This window comes from Protopterus annectens, chromosome 12.part0, assembly GCF_019279795.1.
Source record: "Protopterus annectens isolate FY-2018-M chromosome 12.part0, PAN1.0, whole genome shotgun sequence".
NCBI classification, from domain to species: domain Eukaryota; kingdom Metazoa; phylum Chordata; order Ceratodontiformes; family Protopteridae; genus Protopterus; species Protopterus annectens.
Genome location: NC_056746.1, coordinates 565,492,356 through 565,508,957, shown reverse-complemented (window position 1 = coordinate 565,508,957; position 16,602 = coordinate 565,492,356). Strand labels below are relative to the sequence as shown.

General features: G+C 43.9%; 1 long non-coding RNA gene across 1 annotated transcript in view; it reads left to right on the top strand.

Annotated features, from left to right (window-relative positions):
* The window catches only part of LOC122816710, a 452,608-nt gene extending 437,018 nt beyond the window's left edge, over positions 1–15,590 (top strand). The window contains exon 3 of the long non-coding RNA XR_006367096.1: positions 13,441–15,590. This is a non-coding gene — a long non-coding RNA (uncharacterized LOC122816710). The remainder of the gene's footprint in view (positions 1–13,440) is intronic.
* Positions 15,591–16,602: the final 1,012 nt, after the last annotated feature.

The following is a 16,602-nucleotide window of genomic DNA, read 5'->3' as shown; positions in this document are numbered from 1 at the left end:
ACACCTCATATTTCTAATGCCCTCAACCCCAGAGGATATTGTGTCAACCAAACACACAGAGAATACTGTTTTCACACACACACACACACACACACACACACACACACACACACACACACACACACACACACACACACACACACACACACATGCGCGCACAGGATCACAGTTGCCAGTGTTGTGTTTGGAACCCCTAACCATCAAGTTGTGGTACCACACTATTATGCGGTTATTGTAGGTGGCATAGGACTACTAGTGTGATGAGTGTTACAAGGTACCTGTAAGGTGAATAACATTGCATGGCCTTGTGGGGTATGGCAATGGTGGCTGTACTGGGTGTGAGAGTACTCATAATAGTCTCGCATATAAGTCTACACACTCACAACCACTGCTATACTCACCAATGCGCGCACACACACACACACACACACACACACACACACACACACACACACACACACACACACACACACACACACACACACACTTGCCAGTACTGACATTAGCAGACCAACCTATCTTGTTATTCGTACCATACTATTCCATACTGTTACAGAGGGCTTATAGGACTGAAGAGTGTCTACAGATACCACTACAGTTGATGTGAACAGTGGACCTCATACAGTAGACTTAGGAATGTGTACTGTGTGCACCATGGCATAAAATATGAATCCATGCCCATCCAATGGATGTTGTTCACACACAAACACACAAACAAGATACTGTTCTCTCACATACATTGCCAGGACTGGGAGTAGAACCCCTATCTACCTATTTATTGTTACTACATTGTTACTCATTTATCGCACACGCCATGGAGGTTATGGGGTAACACTTGTCCAAATGTACTTCTAAGGCAAGGGACATCACTAGGCCTTGCAAATCATGACAATGGGTGATGTACTGGGTGAGAGAGAGGCCACAAAATACTATAACCTACACACACACACACACACACACACACACACACACACACACACACACACACACACACACACACACACACACACACACACACACACACACACACACACACACACACACACACACGCACACACACACACACACACTTGCCAGGACTCATATTAGACCCCCTAGCTATGTGGCTATTGGTATTATAGAGTTATGCAGTTACTGCACACACCACAGAGTTTATAGGTTGGGGAGTGTCCCAAGGTACCTATATAGTGAATAACATCTACAGCACTTGTAAGGTATGGCAGTGGTAGTCATACTGGCTGAGACGGGCTACCAACTACTTTCACCCACATGTTTACACACTCACAAACACTTTCAGACACACTAATGCACACACACATACACACACACACACACACACACACACACACACACACACACACACTTGACAGTACTGAGATCCATGGGTTCAAAGAGTCATAGGTGTGTACGTGGCAAATGACCATGGAGGCTTTACAAGGCTAACTCATGGGAATCCACTGGCATTATGCCACCTGATGATACTCCCCAGTGTGTCTACTGAGTATAGTCACTGGAGTGAACCCAGGGTGGGTAGTCTATTCCCCATCCACTCCTCCTGATTTCTTTTGAAGAGGGCCAGTGATGTGCTCGGCTTAACATGTATGTGAATTCTATTTCATAGCATGGCCAGTCTCTGGGTTGTGAACTTGTCCCTCTGGCATGTCCTGTTGATTGTGATGGGGTTGAGGTATCTGGGGCATGTTGTGTGGACAGATTGGTTTCCTCGAATGTAGCATTCCTGACAGGGTTGGGTCAGACATGTGTATGTCAGGCAGAGATCGCACCTAAGTAGCCAATATGAGACAGAGATTCATTGCAGTTGTTGGAGTCTGTCCATATGAGGCAAGTGTGTAGCACCTAAGATTCTCTTTGTGAGGTACATTTGCAGCTTCTCTTGTTGTTGCTGGTGTCCAGTGGGTACATGACAAATGGGCCATGGTACACATTGATTGGCCTACTGAGGGGAGTGTGCAGGGAAACACTGTCCTTTTACTTCCCAGATTCAACACCCTGAGTCAGGAGATGTGACACATGGAAGGACTTTCAGAAGACAGTGGCACTGTAGTGGTCACCATAGAGCTCACTGTCAACCTGTGTTCCCAGTTCTGTTATACCTACATCAGTGTTCAGTGGACTACCATCAATGTATTACTTTATGAGAACCATGTCATACCCAAAGGGGATGGTGGCACATCATCTGGCATTCAGCTTATGTTCAGCATTCTGACAACAGTCATAAGTCTCAGAGAGGCCTTTGTGAAGAATGTCAACCTCATGTGTGGGGGGGGGGTAATAATAGCACCTACCTTGTAGTCATCTGCAAACATTGTCAGTTCGGGTGCATTTGTATTGGGCTGACCCTCAGAGGTGTGGATCCCAAACATGACGGAACCCAGGTCCACAACCTGTGGGACTCCACTCGTGATTGTTCAGCATTCTGACATGGAGTCCGCTGCTTTCACACTGTGGGTTCTATCTATGAGCTGGTTTGCAGGCCACCTACTGATGTAGATGTGGCTGCCTACCTGAGTGTGTTGGTGTATGATTCCTGAGTGGGGAGTGATATTCAAGGATTAGCTGGGCAGCTAATCTTGTTATCTAGTCCATACTATCACATGGTTATTGCACATGGCACAATGCATATAGAGCTGCAGAGTGTCTACAGGTCCCTCTACAGTGGATGACAACTATGCGGCCTTGGAATGTGGACACTGGGACATGTACAGGGTGGGCAACAGCAAAAAGTACCAAAACCCACCCCCCAATGGATATGGTTCTCACACACCCACACACAATTGCTTGGACTGAGATTAGAACCTCTACCTATCTATTTATTTTTACTACAATGTTGCACATTTATCACACTCTCCAAGGAGCTTATAGGGTAAAGATTGTCCAAAGGTACTTCTAAAGTGAAGAACATCACCAGCCCTTATAAAGTATGGCAATGGGTGAAGTGCTGGGTGAGAGAGGCCACAAAATACTTTAAACTACACATATACACACTTACTGTGGGAGTGGGAAGTGGGAGGTTGGCATAATGGTTAAGGTGTTTACTTTACAAACATAAGGTGCAGGGTTTGATTCTCACATGGGGTAAATGGCTAGACTAAAAATGGCCCACGAGGGCAGTTAGCCTAGTACTAACCTATGAACCTATGAACTTACACACATGTGTCAGAACTGAGATTAGAACTCCTCCCTATCTAGTCATTTATACTATAGTATTACACAGTTATCACACATGCCACAGAGCTTATGGGGCTGAAGGCTGATGAAAGGAGCTTCTAAGGTGACTGATATTTGCAGGACTGCTAAAGTAGGGAAAGAGGAAGTGTACTGGGTTTGAATGGACCCAAAAGCTTTAAATTGTAAACACACACATTTTAATATTTGTTAGGACTGAGATTAGAACCCCTACTTAACTAGTTATTTATACTATAGTGTTACACAGTTATTGCACATGCCACAGAGCTTATGGGACTGAGGTCTGATGAAAGGAGCTTCTAAAGTGACTGATATCTGCAGGACTGCTAAAGTAGGGAAAGGGGAGGTGTACTGGGTTTGAATGGACCCAAAAGCTTTAACTTGTAAACACACACACACACACACACACACACACACACACACACACACACACACACACACACACACACACACACAGACACACACACATGTGCACACACACACACACACACACACACACACACACACACACACACACACACACACACACACACACACACACACAACCATTTACATTTGCCAGGACTGAGATTAGAGCTCCTACCTAACTAGTTATTTGTACTACAGTGTTATGCAGTTATTGCACATGCCACTGAGTTTATGGGGCTGACGCCTGACAAAAGAGACTTCTAAGGTGATTCATATCTGCAGGACTAGTAAAGTAGGGAAAGGGGAAGTGTACTGAGTTTGAATTGACCCAAAAGCTTTAACTTGTAAACACACACACACACACACACACACACACACACACACACACACACACACACACACACACACACGCACACACGCACACACACACACACATGCACACACACACACACACACACACACACACACACACACACACACACACACACACACACACACAATTTTATATTTGCCAGGACTACGATTAGAGCTCCTACCTAACTAGTTGTTTGTACTATTAGTGTTACACAGCTATTGCACACACCACAGAGCTTATAGGGCTAAGGTCTGACAAAAGGGACTTCTATGGTGACTGACATCTTCAGGACTGCTAAAGTAGGGCAATGGGAAGTGCACTGGGTGGGGAAGGCCTGTTCATTCCTAGATCCTACTGACATTTCTCTAAGTGTATGAGCATGCCCAGTGTGACCTTCTATAGTACATGTGGGACTCCATTCCAGAAATTGTTGCACTCCAGTTCAATTTGTTTTGTGCTACAACCACATTTCTCAACCTGTTGGTGCAGGATATCAGGAGATTGCCTATCAAAATGGGAAGACAATGGGCTATACGTTGATTGTGACTATTTCTCTCAGTAATGTATGAGTTGCTGGGGTTACAGGGCTTGTTTTAGCAGACTTCTGACATATATGCCATTTGACACTGTCATGTCTTGTTTCAGTACCTCGTGACATACATCCTCAGATCATCACAGTAATTTACCAGAGGAATACAGGATGGATGATGCACTCATCAGGGTTATAGGCCAAATGCTATGCATTCTTGCACAATCCAGCCTGTTGAGAGGTGTGCTTACAAGCAATAAGCTGCTAGTGCTGTGGAAATAGTCCAGCACCTTGGTGATATATTGCAATGGTGGAATCTCTGTGCATTTCTGTTCTGGCCTGGTCTGAGTTCTAGTCCATGGTTGGATAATATAAGTCAGACAGGATCAGGGTGACAGGCAGACTCTGGATAGATTTGTAAGGGATAAGATATGTGTGTGTGTGTGTGGGGGGGGTGTCCTGGGTCAGATATGTTTGCTTATAGCTACCAGTACTTTGCATAGAGGTCTTGTCAAAGGTTGACTGCACTTGGAGGGTCTTGTGTGTATCAGACTGTTTGACCAGCCTGGAGGTGTGTGTTTGTCTCACCTTATTCTGCTTGGATGGCCACATTTTGGGGTCAGGATGTTGCATAGGATGAGTGATCAGGGAAGGGTGTGTTACTTCCCTTGGCTGTGGGCCAGGGTTCTGTGGGTGCTGACATGTCACCATCTTCCAGGGTTAGGACTGCTTACAGTGAGTACATTCCCATATTTAGACTCCTAGGCCTGCCTGTCGACTGTACAGAGTATCACAGAATGTCCACATTCATGACTCATATATCTCATTGGTTACCCAAACAAGTGTGGTTTTCAAGGAAAAGTGTTTTACAAGTCACTCAGGGTTGCAGTCAGATATTACTGACAGCTGACATTGCGGTTTCAGACTTGGTACCCATCAGACATTCCATGGTACTACAATTATTCCATCAACTTTATAACATTATTAGGGCAGTATTTCAAAGGTGTCATTCTCTTTGGACCTTTTTCACCCCATTATTCATGGCTTTGTTCAGATTTCTGGCTCTCTGACACTGGCAGGTTTTCTCCTAGCAATTAGCAGCATGGCCTTTATTTGCATTTTGTAGACTGAGTTATGTTGGTATTATGGACCGCATGACACTCCCTAACAGGGCACTGTGGGTGAGGCATGGGCATTTGCCACAGGCCTGTAGGCCAGGTGTAACAGATGCAGGCCATCTGTAGCAAGGCAGTGCATTCTGATGATCATATGTTCCCAGGCTGCCGGCAGTGGCCAACCCTGTGATGGTATCAGTAAGTTGATTGTGGGTATTATTGATTGACAATTGCTTTCTGTTTATGTTGAGTCATCACTCTAGTTGACAGCTGAATGCTGCTTAAGGCTAGGGACATGTTACTGCATTCCAATGGGACTATGTGGGGAGGTGACACATCTGTACACAGTTTAATATTTGCAGAGACTGTGCTGATATTTGCTTAACATTTTGGTTCCATTTAGCATAGTGGTGTGCCCTATCTTTGAGACTACAGGCATAACAGTATTGACCACAGGTCAGATTGTTCTTGCCTAATCATTTGTAGTTTCAGACTTCTTACCTTTCAAAGCTATGCTGCCACTGCCAGACCTGCTGTGATATCACTGTGTAAAAGTCTGCAGGTGGGGATTTCATGTATGTCACCATGTGGGGACCTTTGCCGGACATTTCTGTATGGTTTTCTACAGCTGATCTGGTGGGTGAGGTTGGGGGTGATATGGGACCCCCACATTGACATCCATGCTTGCAACCTATGACCCCCCCACTTATTTGGCTCACCACATATACTGCAGTGGTATTTGTTAACTAGGGTGGTACTGCATAGTGTGGGTAAGCCAGTACTGGGAATACACTTCCTGCTGTCCCACAGAGCTGTCAGTTGTCTGCTGCTATCCCATTAAGCCACTCCATTCCCTTGCATGCTTGAATCAATACCATATATATGCTATCAGAACATTCCACTCTATTCATTTATTTTGTTAAGGAGACTGGCTTATCTTGTGCCTGAGTCTGTTGTGAGGATGGTGCCTGAGGGCTGACTATGTTGAATGCATGCAGTACACTGCCTATACATGGTAAGGTATAGGTGGTGTGATATTTGGCATCCATTTTACTGTGTGTGTGAGTCAGAGAGAGAGAGAGAGAGAGATCAGTCCCTCGGGCCCTACTGTATCAATGTATGTGCTATGTGCTGCTTCTTTGCCAAGGACAGGGCATACTGGGCATGTCTCCGTCTGCCTACAGGGGCAGGTTCAGGATGTTCCTTCTCTGAGTCCCTCTGTGCCTGTGGAGACGTTGGCAATGGTGGGGGGCTGTGTGGCCCTTCCCCATTTTGTTCCTGCTGCAGCTGTTTCCACAGGATCGTATTGTGTAGCATGCCATATACTATGAACATGTGTGCACATGTGGCTGGAGAGTACTGCAAGGCTCCACCAGATATGTCAAGGCAGTGGAACCGTGACTTGAGCATCCCAAATCCATGCTCTATAATGATCCTGGTTTGTGTGTGTGCCTCATTATGACATTCTTGTGTGGGCGTGTGTGCATTTCTGATGGGTGTCATTAGCCATGGCTCCAGTGCGTAGCCAGCATCCCCCACCAGATGGCCATATAGGATGTCCCCACTGGCAAACACCTGGTATAGCTGTGACGAATGCCAGATGTAGGAGTCGTGATAGCTTCCAGGGCTGCCAGCACACACATTCATGATAATGCCCTGGGCATCGCACACAACTTGGCAGTTGATGGAGTGGAACCCCTTGTGGTTTAGATAGATCCTACCCTGGTCACCGGGTGGTGCTTTGATGTGGATGTGTGTGCAGTCTGTGACACCCAGTACCTATGGTTATTCTGCTACACAGTGGAAGAGATGCATATTGATGGTCCTCTCCTCACGGGTGCTGGGGAAGTAAATGTGCTCAGCAGCATGTGGTTGCATGGCATCAAGGAACTGGTGGAGTATCCTGGATGCAGATGCCTGTGAGACCCCCATGATATCTCCAGTTGGTCTTTGGAAAATACCTGTAGCTAGTATTCTTAAGGCTGCACATACCTTGGTAGCCACTGGGATGGGTTTACCTCTGTTGGCTCTGGGTCTGAGGCAAGGCCGGCACAGCTCAGCAAGTTGCTGAAGTGTGTCCTTCTCCATCCTGTAGCACTCTACTATCTCCAGATCATGTAGCCCCTGGTAGGTTACCCTGGGTCTAAACACTCTTCTCCTACTCCTCGGTCTGAGTTGGTTGTCAGCATTATTCTCCTCACCACCCTCATTCTCTAGCACATACTGATAGATCAAAGCAACAGCAGCACCTAACATGTTTTGTTAGTTTTGTCAATTTAAAATTCCCCCGAATGTGTACACCAGTGGTGTAGAGTTTGTGGCAAAAACCATACTAAAAGGTGTTAGCATAGTTTATAGTAGTGTTCTGGGCTGCTGCCTGTGTAATTGGCTGATTCTGATACATTTCACCTGCCAGCTATGGTAGTTTTCCTTGATTGCCTTCTTTCTGCTGTTTCTCCTTCCCATTTCCTACCTGTTTAAGCCCTGATGCATGCTGTGCATTTCCGGTGCTCAAATGTAAACAGTTCTGCTATTTCCTGTGTTATTTTTTGTTTTGTTTTAGGCCTGTTAGGCCTGGTTCACGCCGCGCACACCCGTTTAGCTAAAGTAAACAGTTTTAAGAAGAACTGGCTCTCACTGGATGTGAACATGCTCTGCATTTCATGGAATAAGACAATACAGCCTCAGACACACCCACTTCCTTAGCTGTGCTTAGCAAAGGGCAAACATGGGCCACTGAGTTCCAAGGTGCTTACAGCAAGCATGATACACCCCCTTTTCATGTTAGCTGCTCCTATTGTCTACATGGTGGTGTTAGAGCACTTACACAGTTAGGTGCAGTCTGACACTTAGAAGAAATTTGTGATTCAGTATAAATCCCCTCATTTGCATACACCACCGCCTTACTCCATAGTTACCACACTTAGACTGGGCCTTTCCCCTTAGCAACCACTATTCCCTGGTATTGTTTTCATTCTGCATGCCATTGACTATAATGACAAAATGCAGATTTCTGTACAAACAGATTTTTCTCCTTTTCTTTTCTTTTCGGCATGATCCCATTTGTGTGCCACTGCCCTATACTTAAACGTCCGAGATCGGCCAAAAAAAAAGTTTTTCTTTAAAAAATTGAAACTATTAGATATAATACATGCTTTATTTCGAGCTGTCATGTCTCCATTTTCTAATTTGCAGAAATGTGCTTAGCTAGTAACTGAACACATTTCTGCTTCTTACAATATTCCTCCATGGACATCTGCCTGCTTGATGAATCGCTAATTCACCTCATTTGCATGGTTTTCACCAGCAAATGAGGTAATTAGCATTAGGCAGTGGTGTCCATGCAGGAATAGTGTAGGAGCACTCCTGGACATCCTGAGAGCCCTTTCCTGAATTGCTCGATGACCATGTTCCGTGTAGCAGCTGCTTCACTATTCCTACACTCTGTGTAGGGTATAATGAACCCCGAGGCAAGTGTTTGCTCAAATTATTTTCAGCAACAGTATAAGTTTCTGTCTTCTCCTCTGTTGTATAACCTCAATGTTGGTGTACATAAGTTCAGGGGGAGGGGTGGGGGTGTCCCTCACATGGGGGGTGCAGGTGTCTGGCCTCCCAGAAAAAAAAAATTGTTGTATTGACTGCCAAAGGTAGTTTTGGCAAATGGTTTTCAGTTTGTTTCTGTTAGCCGAAATTACCTTCTGCAACTAAACATTAATCTGTTTTTACACTCCTATTTTTCACATAAAATCATTATTTTATGTAAAAAAAATGAAGAACAGCCTCTGTCCACCTGCAAACATCTCTAAAAAGTGAAAAGGCATGCAGATTACACATTTTGTCTTCCCATATTACACTTCATGTTTAATCAAACAACAGGCATACCTGCTTCATTGTTGCGGATCAACTCAATAGATACTTCACAGAATATTTCCCTTGAAGTACCACTCATGTGAGTTGGAAGAATGTAGCCTTTCATTGGCAGCTACACAGGTAATTTTTTGTCCTGATATAGGACTACTTTATGTTCTCATAAAACAAAAGGGAATATTTTTTATGCATGTGCAAATCTATGTATATATTTTTTGTTTTGATTACCAGGTTGCCCAACTTATTATTTATTTATTTATTTATTGCATTGTTTACTGGAATAGCCCAACTGGGCATAAAGCTACCCCTTTTTCAGTGCAGGCCAGGGAAGAAAAGCTCAGGGAAAGCTCAGGAAAAATTCCAGCATTGCATAAAGAACATAACAGACAGAGGGGGTCTATATTACTTCGTCAAAAGCTGAATTGAGTGACTCACTAATCACTGAACTCAAATCAGCAAAAGCTCAATTAAGTGAATGACTATTCCAGCCAAACATTTCCAAGGGAAAAAAACTAGTAGGCCAGCCATTGACCAGAACAAATACAATAAAATTTAAAACCCTGCAAAGTGGAGGGCTTCAAGCTATATGTACTAACTTTGAGATTGCATTACAGTGGAGTAAAGGGCAAATCCCTGATGATGGCCAACAATGTCCTTTCCCTGTGAAATCTTTTGCTGAAATGATCATTTGCTTAATTGAGCTTTTGCTGAATAGGGTTTGATGATTAGTGATTCACTCAATTAAGTGTTCGCCAAACTGATATAGACCCGGCAGAGGTATACAAAATATAAACAGAGTATCTTTAATTAATAGCAGCATTACTAAATGAGCTATTTAACTTTTTTGGAGAGAAAAGCACCAGAAAAGAGCAACATTACACAAAATACAGAGTAAACAGATGCATACATGTAAGCAACAGAGCTATAGAAATAATCATCAAATATACAACATTTAAACAGAATATCATCAATTAATAGCAGCATTATGTAAAGAGCTATGGAATATATTTGGAAATGAACTTGATAGAAGGACAAAAAAGGGGAAACTGGAGGATAAGAAGTGAGAAAGAATGTTTCAGGATAGGTAGGAGGAAGAAGAAGAAAGAGAGGTAAAGGCAAGGAGGAGAATTTGGACTAATAACAAATGGAATAATACTTGTAAAGATAAGGAGAAAGTAAAGAGCAGGTAATTTATCATCTGGGTGAGCATGTACAGAGACAGATATCTTTTAGATATTCTCTTGAAGACGAACATCCAGGTGTTCTTGGATATTGAACCATACATCTTTGGAATGGAAGTGTAATCTTTGACATGGGTTACACAGACAATGCATCTCATTTTCAGCATCTCACCTTAGTGCATACAGAGAATGGATGGATATCAATGGACAAAGTGAATCAAGATAACCAAAAAGGCCAAGGTGACACACCCTTAATGGTATGACACAGTCTCAGCACTGGCAGGTACCACCACATGCAACTGTAATAAGCAGACATTTTCATGTTTACTGTAGGCTGTACCTTCATATCAAATCACAGGTGCCATCAGGCCTCCCCATGAATGTCTCATACATCTTTAAATATCAGCACAGTACTTTCCAAGCTACCCAAATTAGATCTACACCCTTGTGCACCCCAGAGGCTTCTAGCGAAGGGGCCCACCTCTGCTCCCACCTGACACAGGTGGGTGCTCTCCCCAGCATGCAAGATACTATTGCCCGGCTCCCTTTTAATTTCCACAGGGGAGCCGACTCCTTACTGTCATTTACCCACAATTGGGAGCTCTTCCTTCCTGGCCCCTGCCTGAATCCTTTCCACCTCCATGTCTCCTGCATGCTGCCAGATCATGCTGGATCACATGTACCCCTGAGGCCACCCCAGGGATCAGCCCTCTGATTCTGACTAGCCCCTTGGGGCTCACCTTGGCCTCTGAGGGGCAAATGCATTCTCATCTGAACTTCTAAGTAGGGGAGTTTGTATTTGGTGCACACCAGGTTCTTCCAAGGAGTGCATTCTTCTCTGCTTCCACCTCACACATATGGGAGCTCTCCCATCAATGCACAGCACTTCTGCCCTGCTCACCTGTGGGGGCACCTTCTTCTTAATGCCATTCACATACAGCTGGGAGCTCTCCCTCCCTTCTACCTCCATGTCTCCACAAGTTGCCCAATTGTGTGGGATCATGTGTAGCCCTAGAGCCCACCAGGGATTAACCCTCCAATACTGACTGGACCTGTGGAACCTCACTTGCTAAGGGGCAGAGTCATTCACATCCAGACTTATGAGGAAGGGACTTAGTCTCTAGCACACACTGGGGCCTTCCAGGGAAGAGGCCCAGTACTGGACCTTCCTTACCCAGATGGGAGCTATCACTTTCAGCCACTCTCTTTTCCAGACTTCTGTAGGGAGGTTACGGCTCAACTCTCTTTATGCAGGCAGGAGCTCTGCTGTGCCAGCTACTTTCTGCTGCATGGTCTCTTTCAGGCATCCATTGGGAAGACCCCCCTCTGAGCTACCTTTTTACTATAGACGGGAGCTCTCCTTTCCTGGCTGCAGGCTCTTGCTGGTGTTCCCTCCACTTCCATCTTTCCTGCAAACTGCCTAATCATTTCAGATCATGCATGCCCTTGAAGCTCACAGAGGACTCACCCTCCGATTCTGCCTGGCCCCATGGAACTCCCATTGGCTCCTGAAAGGCAGATCCATTCTCATCCAGACTTCTGAATCCCCTGTATTACCAATCCAGAGCCCTATGAGGGACTTCCTCATTTCTCTGGACTGGTGGCCTAAGGCCAGGGCCTCTCCCTCTCCTGCAGGCTGCCCCCAGTGTCAGATCATGTGTGCCTCCTTGGGCTCCTGGGGTTATATTCAAGGAGGGACTTAGTCTCCTGTACACACCAGGGACTTCTAGGGAAGGAGAACCACCACTGGATCTTCCTTACCCAGGCTTGAGGTCTCCTGGTGTCCACTTTCTGCCACATATTCCCTTCCAGACTTCTGTTGGGGGAAGACTGCTCATTCCCTCATTTACAGGCTGGAGTTTTTCTGGGCTGGCTGCTTTTTGCCTCACACTTCCTTCCAGACTTCCATCAGGGAGACCCCCCCAACCTGCCTTTTCAACCACACACCCCTGTTGCAGGATTCTGCTGGCATTCCCTCCTTTTACAACTCTCCTGCAGGCTGCTTATTTGTTTTAGATCACAAATGCCCTCAAACCTCTCCGGGGACTAACCGTCTTGATTTTGCATGGCTCTGTGGACCTTCCATTGGACAGCGATGAGCAGATTTATTATCCCCTGTATTACAAATCCAGAGCCTGTGGAACTCCCCTTGGCCTCTGAGCATCTGATTCATTCTCATCCAAAGTTCCAAACCGCCTCTCCAGCTAACACACTGAGTGCTTACCTTTTTACACTTAGTTCACTGGTCTCTACTCATTAATTTTTATACTGTTGTCAACATTTTTTTCATGCATTATCACAAGTTTAATCCAGCATAAAAAGGCTTATCCTTGACTCTGTGATGTTGTTAGTTATACCTTATGTATAGAAAATCTGTCTGTGTAACATTCTTTGAAATTGTCCTTGCTGTGTTTTCGGTCATGGATTCAGCCACAAGGATACCAGGTAAAAGTTCTAGATGCTTATTTCAAATTCACAGTGCTTTTGTATACTGTGATTTTGTATGCATTTCCTTTGAAACACCAGCAACCATGCTTGTATTTCTCCTCTTTCACTTTCTGCCACAGGCTGTTTTCCAGACTTCAACGCTTGCTGCAAACATCTGCACCACAATGCATGGCTCCTGCGGCTTAAAAGTTACACATGCTGCATTAATTCCCCCAGTCTCCTGAAGAGCATTATTTTATTTTTCTAACATTAGCCTCTTAGAAAGCCATAGCTCTTACAGTCCTCCAAGGTTGACTGTAACTAACAGGTCTCTTTTTTCTTTTTTTCCAGAACTCTCATACTGTAAGCATGGACCAAGGAAAAGGACGTTCAGAGAGTGCCACCACTGCAAGAAGAAAGTGATACACATGCCAAGGCATTTGAGGGATGTATAATAAATGTCACAAGAAACAGCACATTCTCTGTTATAGCAGCAGTACCTCACAGATGACTAAGAGATGGGGAAACATAAAACATGCAGGTATTTGCACTACAGTGTAGTTATTAAAGACTTCAGCTAACATTTTTGTAAAGCGCACTGATGCACCCTCGCCATCATCAAGTAGAGATTTATAGAAAACAAATGTGCAAGCCCCTCCCAGACACAGTGCAATGTATTTTGATGTGTCAGTTGAGTCATCAGACTCCTATTATATAGATGAAGACCTTTTTCACAGACATGAAAACTGGTCAGAGACTTTAGAAGGTGGAAAAAAGGACTAAGGTATTGCAGCTGTTCACAGGACAACAGTTACTTTTCTTGTGGAAGTAAATCTCCACAAACTTATCACTTGCAGCCCTTTTAAGTTTGAGGCACAGATAGAGCCTCTAGGCATAAGCCTGGGATTATGATTTGCTACATTCATTCTCATGAAATTTGTGAAGTTTATTGATTTTGGACACTTTGCCCCTGATTGTCAGTGTGAGACTGATACCCTCATTAATGTTATACCACTCTGGAAAGCATTATTGAAAACATCAATAAAGGTATGTAGATATGAGGGGGGTCTATATTAGAAGACCGAATGTTTAGGTAATAGAACACCTAAACATCGATCTTCTAATATCGAACCTAAGAATATCGGACCCACCAGGGAAACAAGCACATCGGCCAGTAAAAAAAAAAAATTTTTACATCCAAACTAAGTGGGGGGCTTCACCCCCCCCCCCAACTAAATATACCAACTCCAAGATTGTTCAACAGTACTGAAATGGCAAAATCTGGCAAATGGCCAAGGGGAATCTTTCCTTGCATTAAATCGTCCATTGGACGTCTTTTGCTTTTGATTAGAAGATCAGTGTTTAGGTGTTCGATCACCTAAACATTTGATCTTCTACTATAGACCCGACATGAGGTATAGATAAGAGGCTCAGCAAAATGCATAAGCCCTAAAGCACCATCACTTTAGAAAGCTATCACCCTTGCCATGAAGGCAGAAAAGATAATCCATGAACTGCCCACAGCAACAAAACTACGAGACCAGGGGGACATTATGACAAGAAACCATCTCATATTGCTGCTATCATTCAAAAATGCACAGAGATCCAGTGCCCTGTATAACATGGCTATAGGAAACCTACATTGTGCTGAACTGATCCATATATATGATGTGGACAGTTATGTCATTACTGTGATGTTGCACAACATGTCTGCCATCCATAGTGCAGCTTGTCTAGTAGTGGACAGCACATTTCATAATATGCTCATCAACTAAGCCCAGCACACTAGGTGCCTACTGCCAGAAATGAAACCATGCCACTATGAGAGCTCAATACTGTACTTATCAAGACTGTTGTATACAAGATCTCTCCCTCTGCCATGTCTAAAGCAACAAAGAAGCAAGCAGCCAAAGCTGGTATAATAGATTTCTTGTTGACGCTGTGGTGAAAATCCACAGTAGCAAATGTAACATCACCCATTACATTCTCTTTGGTTCTTTGCTTTGAGGAGGTGCCCCTTAGTATTCTTTAGATATCTTAATTTGGTTTTACTTTTCCCTATTGAAGTTTTATAGGCAGCACCCAGTGAAGAGACTTCAGCTCACTTCCTACATGGGCCACAGAAGGACAACTGTTGAAACATATTACTGTCTGATACAGAACAAAGAGGAGAGCATCAGAGCAAGCCAACAAATGCAGTGCATGACCAGCCAGGAACACAGTGCTGTATGCACCCCGTCACAGCCAGGGGAGTGTGATAAGGAAAAGGCAGCATTGTTGGGAGACAGCCACTTCAATACCCTCAAGGAAAAATATTAAAGGGTATTAGCAAGCATCTACCAAGAATGCTGACATAGGACCCATCCCACAAAAGCACACATGATTTAGAATGCTGCACTACAGAAATCTATGCCAAGGACTAGTATAAATGCAGAGGAGTGTAGCTTCTCTATTGTTTGCAGCATGATTAATAAAGTTCACTTATCACATCACCTGTATGAATAAAGGCTTTAAACTACATGCCCCTTGTCTGTCTGTCCTTCATGTACATGCGTACACAAGTTGCAAGACTAAGAAGGACAAGGCTTATCTCAACATGGTATTGGTCCAGAACAGGAGACTATAGACAATGATGAGAAGTTGGGGGCGTGGCCAAGATGGTGAGCAGTTAATAGCACTGCTTTTAGTTCTCCTTCATTTTAACATCTCTAGCAGGATTTTTACTAAAAAAAAATCTCAAATAGAATGTTTCAAAACTTGATGGATTTATAGATAAACATCTGCTAAAAGATTTACTACAAAAAATAATTATTTCGAAACTCTTTTAATTACTTTTTTCTTGTCAAGAAAACTAAAATGAACTAATTGTCTCAGAATGAGCCACTCTATGTCCAGTGTACAGGAAAATACTATGAAAAAAGACATACAGGCTATTCTAAGTAACATCAGTGAGTTATCTGTAAAGACCGATAAATTAGAAAGCAAAATGGATAAGTTTAAAGAGGAATGTAAAAAACAAGTTTAAGTGCTGAGTGAATCTCATAAACAACAACCATCACAAATCCTGCGTATAGAAAGGGCAATGTCTGATTTTGATGGAAGATTACTTGAAAATGAAAATAATATAGCAATAACCCACGCCTGGGTGTGGGTAATGCGGGATTTACCCACGGTTGGCGTAATTTGGTCCCGAAGCCCGGACCAAACAAAGACAACCGTGGTAATCCGCATTACCTACACCAGAAGTGAGTTATTATTATACTATGACATTATTTAAGAAAAGAAATAATTACTTTTCTTAAATAATGGCATTGTATAATGCCTCTTTGCTGCCCTTCCACAGCTGTCTGGTATCCGCAGCAGTTCTGATGTACTGCATGCCTCGCAGTACATCAGAGCTGTGGCCAAAAGCACGGAGAAAGCAAGATCTCCATTGCTTTTTACTGTTTTGCTATGTTAAATGGGTTTAACATAGCAAGACAGCTTTAAAATAAGCAACGGAGATGTCCGTTG